Here is a 15,212-nt window from a genome sequence, read left to right as displayed (position 1 = left end):
TCTCACAGGGAAATTGGGCCACTGGAGGAATATTACCCCTCATTTCCATTTCACCTTCAGAAGACTCACATCCACGTGAGAGTCAAATGCACCCAGGCTTGGTGTTTTCAATCTGGAAAATTTGCCCGAGTGACCTAAGGGTCTTATACACTTGTGTTTTGTAGGTGGCGAAAGAAGGCAGCATTGATCTGGTGTCTCTGGAAGATCTTCCAAGTGGCCTAGTAAGACTGGAACAGCTCAGAAGAAATCATCTGCTCACTCATACATTCCACAAAGCACGTCTTGAGTACCTACTAGATGGAGATATATTGATTTATATCTATGTATCTATCTATTATCTATCTATCATCTCTCTATATCTATCTATCTAGTTCTAGATACATAGCTCACAATATGGCTATTCCATAAGTAAAACTTGGCAATACAGTGAAACAAGTACAGTATCAGGGTGGGCTCAAAGAGCTGTGGAGTGAAAGATAGCCTGTCTTGAGTAGGACAAGAGAGACGGGCATTCCAGGAAAACAGAATGAAGGGAGTAAGCACAAAGAAACATTGAAGGACCGCTATCACCTAGGCCTGGGAAGTTTCAGTGTGGCCAGCACACAGGATGAGTTTATGGAAGGAGAAAAGTATTTGGAGATGCAAAGATAGATTGGAGCAGCTCATGAACCTACCCCACTGACTTGTCAACCTGGCCTAGAAGTGGGAATGAAGGCAGTGAAGAAGAGGAAGGCTGAGGGCAGATGGAGTGGATTGAGGGCCCCAGGGGGATGAAATGAGAGGAAATGAATATCAAGAAGTTTATAAATGCATTGACTACATTCTGTGGGCCAGGCAATGAGCTAGGTACTCCATCCACATTTAACACCCATAGTCACCAGAGAGGTGAGTCCTGTAATTATCTTTTATTTTACAGATGAGACTTGGGATATGGAGGTAAAATAAATTGCTCAGTCACAGATAGTGAGAGAGCTGAGATTCAAACCCTGGCTGTCTTATCCAAAGGAGAAATAACTTAAGGCCAGAAACGTAAGAAAAGGAGAAGGAAGTAAAGTAAATACTTGTCTCAAGTTATTTGTCTATTTCATTATAAGTACTCATTTTTAGAAATGTTTTATTTGTCCTAGGAGGCCTTTCTTTCCAAAATCTTTGGTAAAATTTTCTTCTTTGCTTGTGCCTTTTCTTATTTCCTTCTCTCTGCAACCAGCTCATTGTGAAAATCTTTTCAGAATGCAGTTGTATGGAAAGCTAATGCAAAATAAAAATTAGTCTGTAAAATATATTAACAAGGTAAGCAGCATCTCTTTGTGGGTCTCTCTGCACGGGTGATTTGTTTCTCAGTGCTGGGGTCTGGAGAGGAGAGTCACAGTGTCTGTTTTGTTTTTTCATATTTCCTGAGCAGGACACCGGGACTTTTGGAACTCATGCATATCCACCCATAGTTCAGTATAAACTGACATGCAAAATAATTTGAATAGGACAGAAAAAAAAAAAAAAAGGAAAGAACACCAATGAAATGCCTAGTCACCACCATGAGTCTGACTTGTGCTTCTACGTGATTTATCAATATAGTCAGACTGCTTAGTGTATGAATCCATCTTTGTCCATGAGCAGGGGGAGAAGAGAAGCCTGTGGTCGTATCTGCATGGCCAATAATGGTGTCCTTTCATAGGTGAGATGCTCTGAGAATAGTATACCCTTGCTCCTTTATGAGCATCAAGTCCTCTAAAGGAGATCTAGGCATTCATTCCTAGACCCTCAATGCAAACTCTAACAAAAAATGTTTTCAGGAGTGGAAGATGTGGACTGAAAAGCTATTCTTGGTTCACACGGTGGCTCCTCTATCCTACTAGCTGCTAGGGGCTCCTGCTAGTTAGCTGAGTGGCATCCAAGGGCAATCCAAGTGTAGGGGTCTGGAGGAAGGCTCTTTATTCCTCTCTCACCATGACAGTGCTCAAAAGGAAGAAAAAACCAACCTAATCTTTATGCATCTCTTTAGAAGCTGTCAGAAAGGACTTCTAGGTCTGGCATCTTTACATGTGCAGTGTTCTTAAGACCATCACATAGCAGAAACAACTGAATTGCCATCACCTCTTGAGTTGGGCTGGTCTGCTTGGCTCAGGGTCCTAAAGTTCAGAACAGAGGAGCAGAGAAAGGCACTCCGAAGCTGTGGGGGAACCACAGAAAGCACCGCTGGGAACTGAGACATGAGGCCTCTCCTTATCCATTCATGAAGCAATGCTGCAACTCTAGAGATGAAGGACATCTGTTATAATGAAGTCTCTTGCTAGTGGAGTCCAGGGGTTCTGACTGGAGTGGGTTGAGAGAGTTTGACAGAAAACTTAAGAGATGAGTATAGACAGCACTTTCAGGGAATTTTGTTGCAAAAAATGAAGAGAACAAAAGTAGGGCAGTAAGTACAGGGCAAAGTCAATGGAATATTTTTTTAAGATAAGAGCTATAATAGTTGCTGGGATGTATGATGCAGAGTTACATGTATCATTTCAGGTACATCTCAAAAGCATAATGTTGAGTAAAAGGCAAGTGCGGAATAGAATACAAAGCATGACATAATTTTATTTAAAATGTAAAATATAGGGGTGCCTGGGTGGCTCAGTTGGTTAAACATCTGCCTTTGGCTTAGGTCATGATCTTGGGGCCCTGGGATGGAGCCCTGCATCAAACTCCTGGCTCAGTGGGGAGCCTGCTTCTCCTTCTCCCTCTGCCACTCCCCTTGCTTGTGGTCTCTTACACTCTCTCTGTCAAATAAATAGTCTTTTCAAAAATGTAAAATATTTAAAAAAATCCCCATCATTTCTTTATGAGCATATAGGTAGTCCATTTTTTGACTATTCTAAATTGTTTATTAGATAAAAATTTTATAAATATCCCTTATATTAGCAGTAACAGTAAAGCTGGAGAATATTGTTGTGCCTTCTCCAAGCTGCAGAGGGAACCACTGAGAGTATGGTGGCACCTGAGGCCCTTTCCAAGGCCATGGCTCTTGTGGCCTACAGATGTGAGCCCTGAAATCCCCCTGTGCTTGAGGACTGATTTCATGACCCACTGGGAGTCAGGATTTCTCCTTCTTCTTCTTCTCCTCCTTCTTCTTCCCCTTCTTCTTCTCCGTCTTTCTTTCTTTCTTTCTTTCTTTCTTTCTTTCTTTCTTTCTTTCTTTCTTTCTTTCTTTCTTTCTTTCTTTCTTCTTCTTCTCCTTCTCCTTCTCCTTCTCCTTCTCCTTCTCCTTCTCCTTCTCCTTCTCCTTCTCCTTCTCCTTCTCCTTCTCCTTCTTCTTCTTCTTCTTCTTCTTCAATTTTAAGTAATCTATATGCCCAATATGGGGTTTGAACTTACAACCCTGAGATCAAAAGTTGTATGCTCAGGACGCCTGGGCAGCTCAGCGGTTGAGCACCTGCCTTCAGCCCAGGGTGTGATCCTGGAGTCCCAGGATCGAGTCTCATATAGGGCTCCCTGCATGGGGCCTGCTTCTCTCACTGCCTGTGTCTCTGCCTCTCTCTCTCTCTCTCTCTCTCTCTCTCTCTGTCTTTCATGAATGAATAAATAAAATCTTTAAAAAAAAATGTATGCTCACCAACTGAGCCAACCAGGCACTCCAGGATTTCTTATGATAGCTAAATGGAACGAGTCAATGAAGAGAACCTTGAAGAATTTCTATATGGAATCTTCTTCAACCCAGTAAGAATTCAGAGCTCTCAGAGTTCCCAGGGGTACCTAGCTTGCTCCTCAGCAATAGAATGAAGACTTCGAGCAAACTAGCTGGTTAACACCATGATGGACAGGATTGCTGTAGGTTGCACTCGGGCACACACCAGCCCAGTATATGACATAACCTTGCTTGGCCTTGTGTCCCTGTGTGGGTATTTTATGGGGTCAGGGGAGCAGATAGTTGGCAGTACTGTCCACAGCACCCAGATAAGAAAACATATTATGTGGAACTGCTTCTTCTTCTGTAAGTTCTGATTGTGATTGTAAACACCCATTTTGCTTACCTGGTGGCTGCAGCCACATGGAAAGCATAGTGAATATTTTTTCAAAGTCTTTATGGAACTGATACCATTAGCCCCAGGCCAATGGTTGCCTAAGGAATGGAGGGATCAGGGAGGAACACACAGAATTACATGTATCTAAAGTCTTTATTTATTTATTTATTTATTTATTTTTTACAAAATAAAGAAACTGAATAAAATATAGTAAATTGTTAATAATGTTAAAGGTAGATGGTTATCCACCATGGATATACAGCTATTTATTTTGTTATAGTCTACACTTCTCTCATTATATTGATATACTTAATAATGTAAAACAAGAAAATATAAAAATATCATCACCATCACCACCAACAATAAAGACATCTGGTCCCCCTTGGGAGATTTCAAATATCAATCTACCAGAATATTGGAGTATGGGTTATGATTTCTTAATGTCTCTTTTTTCCAGGCCTGTGATGCTGTGAAAACAAAAAGTTCATTTAACGCAAATGTATTAAGTGAAAGGCTTATCAATTAGTTAATGTTTTGCCCTCCACCATCTCTCTTCCCACATTAAGGGAGTGTTCTGGTATATGGAGGTGATCAGGAGAAGATGGAGTGATCTTTGCATTTTTTAAAAAAGATTTTATTTGTTTATTTTTATTTTTTAATTATCATTTTATTTTTTAATAATATAAATATTATTTATTTAGTTGAGAGAGAGACCACACATGAGCAAGGGGGAGGAGCAGAAGGAGAGGGAGGAAGCAGACTCTCCACTGAGCAGGGAGCCCGACACTCTCCACTGAGCGGGGCCTGAGATCATGGCCCAAGCCCAAGGCAGACATTTAACTGACTGAGCCACCCAGGGGCCCCTATTCATTTATTTTTAGAGAGAGAGAGAATGCATGTGTGAGCAGAGGGAGGGGCCGAGGGAGAGGAGGAGGGAGACCAGCAGACTCCCCGCTGAGTGGGGAGCCTGATGTGGGGCTCAATCTTATGACTCTGAGATCATGAACCAGAGCTGAAATCAAGAGTTGGACTCTTATCCAACTGAACCACCCAGGCACCCCAACGGGAAGATTTTTTGATGACAGTTCATGTCAGTAGAATATACCTGTGCATTTTTTTTTAATTTTTATTTATTTATGATAGTCACACAGAGAGAGAGAGAGAGGCAGAGACATAGGCAGAGGGAGAAGCAGGTTCCATGCACCGGGAGCCCGATGTGGGATTCGATCCCGGGTCTCCAGGATCGCGCCCTGGGCCGAAGGCAGGCGCTAAACCGCTGCGCCACCCAGGGATCCCTACCTGTGCATTTTATTTAAAGTAATGTTGACAGGTTTGCACAAACCATTTTGGAGAGCAGTAAAAGCCATGGATCGATGCCTGGATTGAGCCACATGATCCCACCACTGGAAAACACAAAGCACAAAGCTCATCCTTGTGGGTTTTATTTTGTTCCTATTAAGAATAGGGAAGCAGCCTCAACCACCTTTTCCTTGTTCACACTCGAGCCTTTGCCTCGAATTCTCTGGAGCGTGTGCATGTGCTGGATACTGCAGAGTGGTTGGAGGGTTGTGTGATATTCAGGAGGACAGATGAGGGGACACAGGAAAAGAGGTCCACTGGAGAAAGCCTTTTATAGTTAATCAGGATGTGAGTTGGAGTATCTGACTTTTTAAAACAAGTCAGAAAACAAGCTAAAACACCTCAGTGGGGATAGATTAGGAGGAGGATCTGGCAGGAAGAACAGAGGCACCTGTTCCTCATCTTTTGGCCCCTCATATTTTCTGAAGGTTTGATACAAATCTGGCATATCTAATGGACCAGTGGAAGAAAGTTCTAGAAAAGCTGGCTTCATTTCAATATAAGAAAGTGTTGTTGTTTTTTTTTCTCCTTCAGATAATAGAATGTATATCAGGATGCAAGGCTGCCTCTAGTGAGAATCCAACTTTAAACAGACCAAGCTGGGAGGCTCCTTATCAATGATGTCATGAGTAGTTTCAGTTTGCCTCTGGGAGGAGTTTTTACAAGAAGGTCTAGCTCCAAGGGTGGTGGACGGATTCTCTGAACTAGAGGGGCTCTCTCCCCTGTTCTCATAGCACTGTTCCCTCTCCCAACCATCCCACAGGACCCGAGTGGGAAGGTAGAGAGTGTGAATATCACAGTCTCCCCACCACGCTACTGCAGGGACATTGCATATGCATATGCAGATGAGCCAACCAGAACTGTTCTTGAACTTTAGAAGACTCTGGATTCAGTGAAATGTAATTGGATGCTCATTCCTGGGTACCCGTGGGCAAACTGCCTAAGTTCTTTGAGTAACTTGAGATAGCAAAGAAAGAAGAAATACATCTCAGTGAAGACCACATTTCTACAACACCCCAAATTTACTTTCAGGGTTTGGCTCTATTTCTTTCTGTGAGACACAAGAGTTTAGAGCCGGGAAAATAAATCTGACTGCTCATCTGACACATCCGATCTGGTTGTTGAAAGGACTGAGATACCAGCCAATTGTTCATGACCTGTCTCATCGGGAGCTCAGCAGCTGGCTGCTAATGGTCAGACACGCAGACCTGGCCAGAGTCCACAATGGAAGGTTGGAGTATTGTGCTTGAGGATGGCTCAGGATGGAGTCCTTTGGAAGGACACCAGCCAGATGTCCAGGCCCATTTGGCTGGTCAGGCGGCAGCTGCTTTGTTGCTCTGTGGGATGAAGCAGCATTCTCGACCCGTGGAGCTCAGTGGTCAAGCCACAGAGTCATTCAGAGGCAGGGTGAGGGCAGAGTCCCACACAGAATGGCAGCACCTGCGGTGTCCGGGGAGCCAAATACTTGAGCAGTTCCAGAAAAAGTTTAAAAAAATCTCTCCTCCTCCCAGCCTGCTCTTTGTTAATTGGAATTACACAAACTTCAACATCTGTTACATGCATCCATGCCCAAGAAGAGATGGAAAGAAGGAGGTGGCGCGGAAAGATGCCTGGCACTTCCTTTTCCTGGTGGCCCCTCACCTTCTGCAACATCACTTCCCACCGAGGCCGGAACCACCGAAGACACTCCTTCAGGCAACAGAGGAGCACTTTGGAACATGCAAAGATTTGTCCACGGAGCCTCACGGACGGATGAAAACACGACCTGTCCTGGGTCTGATTAGCAGAAACACACAAGGATAATAAAAGCTAGCTTGCACTTAGTATGATTTTTCAAGGCACTACTGGACAGTGTTCCCCCAGTCCTTTGCACTCAACAACATCCCCATTTATAATCAGAGACTGATTTGGTGGTTGAAGGACTTACAGGAAGAAGATCACAGGCTTAGTAATGGTGAAGCCAGAACTGCCAGGATTCTGCCGTCAGATCCCTGTTCTGTTTCCGTGCGTCCACCAGTTTCTGGACACTTGAGGCAGTCGCTGGGGTGGCAGCTGTAAGCAAGACATCCAGTGGCAGAAATCTAAGGGGATCCAGAACCAAGAGCTGGTGAGGGGCCCTGCAAGGCCTCCAGCATTGAGGCCTCCAGGCCCTTGGTGCTCACCTCATAGTTGCTCCCAAGAACAGAGCTTTGTCTCTCTTGTTTATCTATGGATCCCTAGTGCCTTGAACAGAAGTACTCAACAAACACTTGCTGAATTAACTTGGTGCACTATTATCCCTCCCAGAGGGTTAAAGGGAAAGGGACTTTGTTGTGGTCCATGTTGGATTCTCCTATGAACTATGAAGGAGAATATTATAGTGAATGCTTCGATGGCTCTGAAGAGATAAATAAAGCTTCCATCCTGGTTCTCTGCATTAAAAGCCTTGGGACCTTGGGCTAGTTACTTAAACCCCTTGAAGGCTTCATTGCATTCTGTGTAAAATGGGGAACACAGGAGTGTTATGAGGATTAGAGGAGATAATGCGTGATGGATGCTCAGCCTTTAAACATTTAGCCCTTTTGGTTTTCTTTCTTTCTTTTTTTTTTTTAAGATTTAAGAAAAATAAGATTTTATTTATTTATGAGAGAGAGAGAGGCAGAGGGAGAAGCAGGCTCCATGCAAGGAGCCGGACGTGGGACTCAATCCGGGGACTCCAGGATCACGCCCTGGGCTGAAGGCAGGCGCTAAACCGCTGAGCCACCCAGGGATTCCCCCACTTTTGGTTTTCATCACGAACTTGAATCATGGATTGTAAGCATGGAGGATGATGAAGCCACTACCTCTATGCTCTATTATCCTTACATATCTGAGGAGTCAGGGCATTCTTGGGATTTATCTCTCAGGGGGTGTCAAGGTTCTACTGCATAGAACATGCTCTCAAAAATAGTCCCTCCTCCCCGTGGTCACCTCTCACAGCATGAATATATTTATTGGTGGATGTATGAATTCCATACCTACTCTCCCATCAAAATAATTAATGTTTCATGGCTTCCTTTTAAGTATATTGTACTATTGACAAGTCAGAGAAAAATAAAATGCTATTTATAACTAAAGGGATATTTATTTACCTTGCACAATGTATTTTAAGTCGGATTCCATGCAATTCCATTGGTAATTTCATATCCAACCCAAATAGCACAGATTTTCTTTCCCATTATTCCTGAATCCTAATTCACTCAACCTATCCCAACTCTTAGGCTGTTTGGACACAGTTGCCTTTACGTCTGATTTTTGAGTTATCATTACTCGGCATTTGCCAATATTACCAAATATTCTCATTTACATGATCTCATGCAATCCTCGGGCAACACATGACAAGGCAGTATTATTCCCATCTTACAGATGTAGAAGGAGATGTCTGTGGAGGTTTGGTGAGCTTGCCCAAGGTCATAGCCAAGAAGCAGCCACCTCCTCGACCTCTGGCGGGTGTGGGGGAGGTGGGTTTCTGACTCCTGAGTTCAGCATTTTCCCCGTCATACTCCAGCTGTCCCCTCTCCATCATCATCAAAGTCTCCAGCATCGGCTGTGACAGAAGGGTATGTGTCCAGCCGAGTCATTATCTGTTGCTCTTTATCTCTGGTGCCTCCTGGTTGTCACTTGCAATTTTCCCTAGCTGTTTCAGCCACTTGCAAGCCCCGGGTCTGACTCCACCTGACTGATCTTATTATATCCTGAAAAGGAATACAAAGGAAAAGGCCTCTGTGTTTGGGTCCACTTCTCCTGTCACTTCTCTGGGGATCCCCAGCTTTTTGCCCAGGCTTCTTCATCATCATCGTGGCTTTACTTTTCAAACTCAGAAGGTTCTCTTCCACTACCTGCATTTCTCCTGGCACAGCTGACAGACCATCCATGTGGGTAGGGTGATTTTTGCCCTCAATTGTAATAAAAATTTTAATTATTCATCAGTACAGTAGCTGTTAGACAAATGCCCAATTATTATTCATCCATAGCTAAGTAACCTCCTGCTCTTTTTTGGAGCTGTGACAAACACAGCCCTTCCAGAGCTGGCAGCGGGCTCAGATCAAAGAACGCTTTGTGTGTTGCTTTAACCAGGAAAGGAAGGACAAGGAAAGGCAGCGCTCTGTGCTTGCAACTGGGGCTTCCTGCCTCACCTGTCCCCCCGCATGATGCCGGCCTTACAGCCTGGACTCAGGGAGCCAGTCTGGAGAGGGGGGAAACTGAGCCCCGTAGTAGTCAGGCTGGCAGCTGCGAGGCATCTTGCACGGCCCCCTGGTTCACCTGGCAAGGGCTCGCTGGGTGGAACAGCTGCACGGGGCCTTTTGCCAAAGAATCAACTGAATTGCAAATTTGCAAACGAGGCTATGGAAAGTGACTCTTGATTAGACCAACTTTGTAGCTTTTATTTATTTATTTTTGCTCCATGATCCGGGGCCTCTTCGCTGCAGGTCTGGGGTCACCAGGGGGGACATTGCAAAGGAGGGAGTGTTCCAGGGCCAGCCTGTCCTCTTCCTCCTTTCCCTTTCTGCGGGCATGCTCCCCCTCACTGCTACCCTGCCTTTAGGACCTTCAGGCCCATGCTGCTGATCCCACAATCCCACAGGGTGGGGGCTTTTCCTGGGCTGGACTGCTCTCTGGGGTTCCGTCTTTCCCTACACTTTCTTCCCAAAATTTACCGGGAGACAGATGTTGGCCAGAAAGCACCTTGCACTCTGCCGGCTCTCCAGGATGCCATCCCACCCATGGGGGAAGATGTCCCAGCGTCCCCGTGTCTCGCTGACCTTCTGCCACCTGGAAAACTTCAGTCACCTCTGGTGGCTTCCATGATATGCCACAGCTCTTTCTGCCCTCTGCAGACTCTAGGTAGCTCTTCATACACTTGTGACTCCTGACCCCATCCTGCCTGGGGCATCTTGGTCCGGTGTCCCCTTGCCCCATTGATCTTAGGTTTCCAGGCAAACCCACCCCCCATCTCCTGTTTTCGCATCCTCCTTCCTCACCCTGCTCCCCCCCCCACCCTGGACCCTCACCTCTCTGCTCAACTTTGTCAAACCACTCTTCCTCCACCCCTCTCTTCTTTGCAACCTGCCTCTCCCCTAAGGAACACCACACATGGAGCTTCCTCCACTATTGGTTTTCCAGTCTTCTATTTCCTGACCAAGTAATTGATCTCCCCTTAACCTAAGTAGCTTTCCACCTGACTCAGAGCAAGAATTGAAGCCCTTACAATGTCTCCATGTGATTGCCTGCTGTTATACTCCAATGACAACAAATCCTACTTCTTTTTTTCTTGTTCCTCCAGTTTCACAGGTCAAACCCCATCTTGCCTCAGGGCCTTTGCTCGTGCCCTGCCCTCTCAGGCTGTAACACACTTTCACCAGATATTCCATGTCTAACTCCCTTCTATATCCATTCCAGATACAGTAATGTCCTGGCTCTCCATCACCCTACTAACCTAGGGTTTCTTCTTTTCTTCTTTTTTTTTAAGATTTTATTTATTTATTCATGAGAGGAGAGAGAGAGGCAGAGACACAGGCAGAGGAAGAAGCAGGCTCCATGCAGGAAGCCCGATGTGGGACTCTATCCTGGGTCTCCAGGATCACACCCTGGGCCGAAGGCAGGCGCTAAACTGCTGAGCCACCCAGGGATCCCCCCTAGGGTTTCTTATAGCACTTATTATCCTAACATATTGTGTATGTGTATGTGTATGTATGTGTATGTGTTGTCTGCCTCCCTCCATTAGAATATAAACTATGTGAGAATAAGGATTTTATTTTGTTCACAAATAATGAAGTACTTTGGACTGAGTCTACAGGTGGTGTCCCCTCCCCCTGCCCCACCAAATTCATATATGCCGACCCCCAGTGGAAGGCCATATTGGAGATGGGGTCTTTGGGGGTGATTAGGGCTAGATGAGGTCATGAGGGTAAGGCCCTCATGATGAGGTTAGTGCCATTATAGGAAGAAACACCAGAAAGCTTGTCTTCTTTTCTGTCAAGTGAGGACACAGGGAGAGGGCAGCCATCTCCAAGACAAGAAGAGGGCTCTCTCCAGAACCTAATCATGCTGGCAACTTGATCTTGGACTTCCAGCCTCCAGAACTATGAGAAATAAGTTTCTTTTATTTACACCCCCCAGTCTGTTGTACTTTGTTATGGCAGCCTGAGGTCCATTATTTGCTTAAATGAACACATCAGTGTCTCATGGAGCAAGGGGCCAGGAATGGAGAGCTGGGGATCTGTGGTTATTTGTTAGCTCCCAGCTGCTGCTCCCACCCTTACATGAAGCCCTTCGTGCTTAAAGTTATTACTTTCTTCTTGTCCTCTTGGGTGTGTCACCCCCTGTCCCCCTATAACTGTCTTGTGGACAACTTTAGAATCTGGCTCCGGCTCCCTTCTTCCTCTTCGTCCATCTCAAATTTTAACATCCCCATAGGTGATTTGCCTCTCAAACAGCTTCCTCAATATCAAAGCCTCTTAGCTCCCCTGTACTCCGCCTCCACCACCACCACCACAGGAACTTATTCCCACAGTAGCAGCTCCAGCCCAGAACTCTCAGACCCCTGGGTTTCATGCTGTCACCAGAATGCCAGAATGCCTGGCTCTCCCTCAGTCTCCTTCCCACCTACAATGCCCTCTGACTTTGTGCAGACTGCTTGGCCCTGGGCCCCTCTAGCTCTGCCTGGCCAGTAGGCTCCTGAGCTGTCGCAAACTACTGTGCCCTTGCCAGACCACACAGAATCTGGCACTTGAGGAGGTGGGTGGGGGCTGAAGCCTACCCTGCACTTTGCTTGGTAAGCTTACTGCACCTGTGCACAGAGGCAGGGCAGTGTCCCTGCAGGAAGCAGGAGCACCTTTATCTTCTCATAAAAGAACAGACCTTGCCAAGCCATGCTCACACAGCGTGTGCTCAGAGGGGCATTTAAGAAAATATTCCCAGAGGTACGACGTAGGCTGTGGTAGCCTTGACATACCTGCTAGTAGACAGCTGGGACTCTTTCTGTACTACTTGAACACTTCCCATGGTGTGAATACCAGCTTCCCCATGGGGCCACAGAGGGGACGGGAGACCAAACACACAGGAAAGCTCCCAGTCTCCCTCACTCCCTTGCTGCAGGGGCAGTGACTTAGGTCCCACCAACCTAATGTACCTACAGGAGATGTCGATGCAACACTGGATTATTCAGGGGAGGCAGAGCAGGGGCGTCTGTTTTCCTGGGAGCCTGGAGGGGAGGGGGTTTCATTCTATAGTTGGCAGCTATGGTGATTGGCCTCTGAGCTAAAGCTTTGTGATTACAGTGGAGGCTGAGTCCCTAAGACGGGCCAGTCCCACCATGTGTGGGGGGCGTCATTCCTGGGTGCTCAGCCCAAGTCTTTACAGCTCTTGCTGATTTTTTTTTTTTTTTTTGAGCTATCTATATCCCTCTCTTTTCCAGCCAGCTGGAGTGGATTCTGTTCTAACTAGAGCACGGGCCACCGTGTGCACCCTCCTTGCCTCTCCCTTCCCTGTTCCAGCCCAAGTCCTGTGGTTATCTGAACTCCTTGCCTCCCATCCCCCCATCCTTCCTCTGCACCCACCCAGGGAATACCTACCCCACTCTCCCCTCCCTCTACACCTGGGCAGCTGGTGGGGGGAAGTCACATAGCCAGGCAAACTGTCATCATTTGTATTTCTGCCTCAGCTGGGTCTGTGTGGGTGCCCCGTGGTGCTTTCTCCCCACACCGTGTCTGGTCCATTGCCCATTCTCTTTAACAACAGTTTAAATTTGCCACCATTCCCTGTATCCATGGCTTCTTCATTCTCAGGAGACAGCCCTCTAACTTCCTGTCCCACTCAAACCTTTACCCCATGCCTCCCTCGAGTTTATGCACCCTCCCCACATTTCTTCCAGTTCAGACCATAGGGGAACCTTGCTCCTATTGAAAGGCAATCTTGTCAGGATCCCTGACCCTGCCCCATCTCACCATCTCTGGATCGTGCTTCAGCAGTTACCGCCACTTGCTCCTACATCCTCTGTCTTTCTTTTATCTTCTCAAAAAAATACCTCAAGGGGCAGCTCAGTGGTTGAGCATCTGCCTTCTGCTCAGGACATGATCCAAGGGTCCTAGGATCAAGTCTGGTGTCGGGCTCCCCGCAGTGAGCCTGCTTCTCCCTCTGCCTCTCTCTCTCTCTCTCTCTCTGTGTCTCTCATGAATAAATAAACTCTTTAAAAAAAAAAAAAAGCCCTCAAGAACAATTAGTTTGCATATTAATTATTTTGTAGGCAAATTGTTTCCTCCTATGAGGAAGAATCCCCCCCCCTTTTTTAATAATCTCTACACCCAGTGTGGAGCTTGAAGTCACTACCCCGAGATCAAGAGTTGCATGCACCACCAAGTGAGTCCTACCCAAGGAATCCCTTCTTAAGCTAAGAATTTATACATAAGAGTAGGGGGTGAGAAAACACTGCAAATGATCTGTACACAGTAAATCTTGTTCGCACTTTTTAGGGGGTAAACTGATTAGGTCAGCAAAGATGGCCAGCCTGGACCTCTTGTCCTTGACTAGGTCCAAAAGGGAGATGGAAGAAGATAGTCTAAATTGTTATGGGTTCTTGAGAAAACTTGGAGAGTCTGGCTGAGGAACTCATGTTTCAGGCTCTCTCTCTCCAACATCTACTAGCATCCTGCCATCAGCTCCTCCATCCCTGTGATGACTTCTCTCTTCCTACTGGATCTTTCCCCTGAAACTCTCATCACACTCAAATAATTTCCATCTTGAGAAAATTACCCTCTCTTGACTTTCCCCTACTAGTATATTCAAACTTCCCTGAAAACCCGTGTCTCTTCTCCGTCTCTGCTTCCTCACCTCCTTTCGCCCCTTAGTCCATGTGGCTCTGTCTTCTGAACCCCACCACTCTACCAGAACTTTCACATGAAGTTCCTTCACGACCTATGTACCAAACACAGGGGATTTTTTAGTTGTCTTCTTCCTGGATTTTCTTGCTGCCTCGGACCGCAGACTCCCAGGATGCTTTTGGGTCCTGGTTCTTTATGGATATCCATGATCATGCAGAGTTCAGAGGGCCCTCCCTTTCACAACACAGACTTAGATATTGGCACTCTCCAGGATTTTTCTTGGCCAGTTCTCTTCCCCCTGGACTCTAAGTATCATCGCTGTCATTTTTACAGCTAATGACTATGTGCTGGTGAGTCCCAAACCTGCCAAGTACTGCTAGAAAATTATACAGAAGAAAATTACAGTCGGGGGAAGGGAGAGGATTTGTTTTAGCTTAAGATGGAAATGCTAGCACTTTGCTGGATTTCTGCCATTTATTATTCACCTTTCACTAGGTAGTTACTCAAATGTTTGAGGGAGGTGATCAAGTTTGCCAAGGTGACAGCAGAGCACCACTTTCCCTGAACCACTCCTTCTGTTCTGCAGCAGACACTTCAAAATGAAGATGGGGAAGTAGCTGTCTTTTGGTTCCCTCCATCCATCTGTTGTCCCTTGGGTTCCTCTGTAAATATTGACACTAGTGAGGCCCATTATAGGCATGGGGAACATTCTCTGCCCCTGGAGAGCTGCCATCACTCAGATGGGTGGTTGGGCCTTGGGAATGGCAGCCACCTCTTATGTACACAATCAGTCAGGCCACCAGGGCCATTTGTCTGCTGTTGAGACATAATCTGGGTCCCCGGCTGTGCAGCATCAGATAAATAAAGAAAATCCTCAAGGGGCTGTTGTAGTTTACAAATTTTGTGCCAGAATTTTTCTGGGAGCTCCCTGGAGGAGCTCCCTGGAAGTACCTGATGCTTTTCCAATGGCATCTTCTCTAGTGCCCCCTCAGACGCCCCCGCCCCTGCACCAATG

General features: G+C 46.2%; 1 long non-coding RNA gene across 26 annotated transcripts in view; it reads left to right on the top strand.

Moving 5' to 3' along the window:
- LOC102151830 overlaps nucleotides 1-8,436 on the top strand; it is a 67,261-nt gene extending 58,825 nt beyond the window's left edge. For 15 of the 26 annotated variants that reach the window (XR_005379861.1, XR_005379850.1, XR_005379860.1 and 12 more), the window contains 2 exons: nucleotides 165-1,672; nucleotides 5,895-8,436. This is a non-coding gene — a long non-coding RNA (uncharacterized LOC102151830). Of the gene's footprint in view, nucleotides 1-164; nucleotides 1,673-5,894 lie in introns of those variants that run through there. The other 11 variants (XR_005379870.1, XR_005379866.1, XR_005379869.1 and 8 more) reach the window with 8 other exon arrangements.
- Nucleotides 8,437-15,212: the final 6,776 nt, after the last annotated feature.

This window comes from Canis lupus, chromosome 27, assembly GCF_011100685.1.
Source record: "Canis lupus familiaris isolate Mischka breed German Shepherd chromosome 27, alternate assembly UU_Cfam_GSD_1.0, whole genome shotgun sequence".
In the NCBI taxonomy this organism is placed as follows: domain Eukaryota; kingdom Metazoa; phylum Chordata; class Mammalia; order Carnivora; family Canidae; genus Canis; species Canis lupus.
The sequence above is the reverse complement of the archived record's forward strand: the minus strand, read 5'-3'. Positions and strand labels throughout refer to the sequence as shown.